Below are 1,051 nucleotides of genomic sequence, written 5' to 3'. Positions count from 1 at the left end.
TGAGAGAGAGAGAGAGAGACAAAGGGGAGAGGAAGAGAGAAGGAGACACAGAATCCCAAGCAGGCTCCAGGCTCTGAGCTGTCAGCACAGAGCCCGACACAGGGCTCAAACTCATGAACCGTGAGATCATGACCTGAGCCAAAGTCAGAGGCTTAACCAACTGAGCCCCCCAGGTGCCCCCAGAATAAGATTTTTTAAAGAGAGCAAAATGTATGGTCCATTGTCACAGAGAGGGTTTCAGTAATTTTTGTTTCTGATTTACATATGCATGGTCTTCCTTATTCTACCCTGCCTGGTCGAAGGAGCATTACTAACTTCCCCTTCACGGTCCATAGAGCCCAGCACCTGAGATGCTGTGACATTCCTCACACAGTGAATCTGGATCCTGAAATAGCACGTCACACGTGTCCTTTTCCGGTGCTTTTCTGCCGCCAATGAGTAACCAAAAAGATCTTTGTTGCCAGGACAGTGAGGATCCTGCATTATCTGTTACAAGGTCAGGAATAAAATTATTAAGCAGTTCAAGCCCAGAGGGGGCCCAGGTGGCTCAGTCAGTTAAGCACCCGACTCTCAGTTTCCACTCAGGTCATGATCTCGAGGTTCGTGAGTTCAAGCCCCGCATAGGGCTCCCTGCTGACAGTGCAGAGCCTGTTTGGGATTCTCTCTCTCTCTCTCTCTCTCTCTCTCTCTCTCTCTCTCTCTCTTTCTCTTCCCCCTCTCTCTCTACCCTTCTCCTGCTTGCTCTCCCTCTCTCTCAAAATAAGTAAACTTAAAAAAAAAAAAAAAGAAATGCAAGATCCTGGTCACAGAGTGGAATGCCTATGCGCAGGTCCCCCATGAGCACAGGGCCCTGCGTGCCTCACCGCCACACAACCAGGAAGCAGGACGTGGCCAGAGGTGCAATGGCCCCGGGTGACAGGCTCAGGTCAGGTGGGACTGCAAGCTTGGGCGTCTGCCTTTCTTCCCGAAAGCCTTTGGCTACAGCCTTTCCTGGGGGACCTCAGCTCCTGTCCATCCCCAGCCGGGCCCTGACAGACTAGGGGTGGGCTCC

This window comes from Suricata suricatta, chromosome 8 (assembly GCF_006229205.1).
Source record: "Suricata suricatta isolate VVHF042 chromosome 8, meerkat_22Aug2017_6uvM2_HiC, whole genome shotgun sequence".
In the NCBI taxonomy this organism is placed as follows: Eukaryota; Metazoa; Chordata; class Mammalia; order Carnivora; family Herpestidae; genus Suricata; species Suricata suricatta.
The sequence above is the reverse complement of the archived record's forward strand: the minus strand, read 5'-3'. Positions refer to the sequence as shown.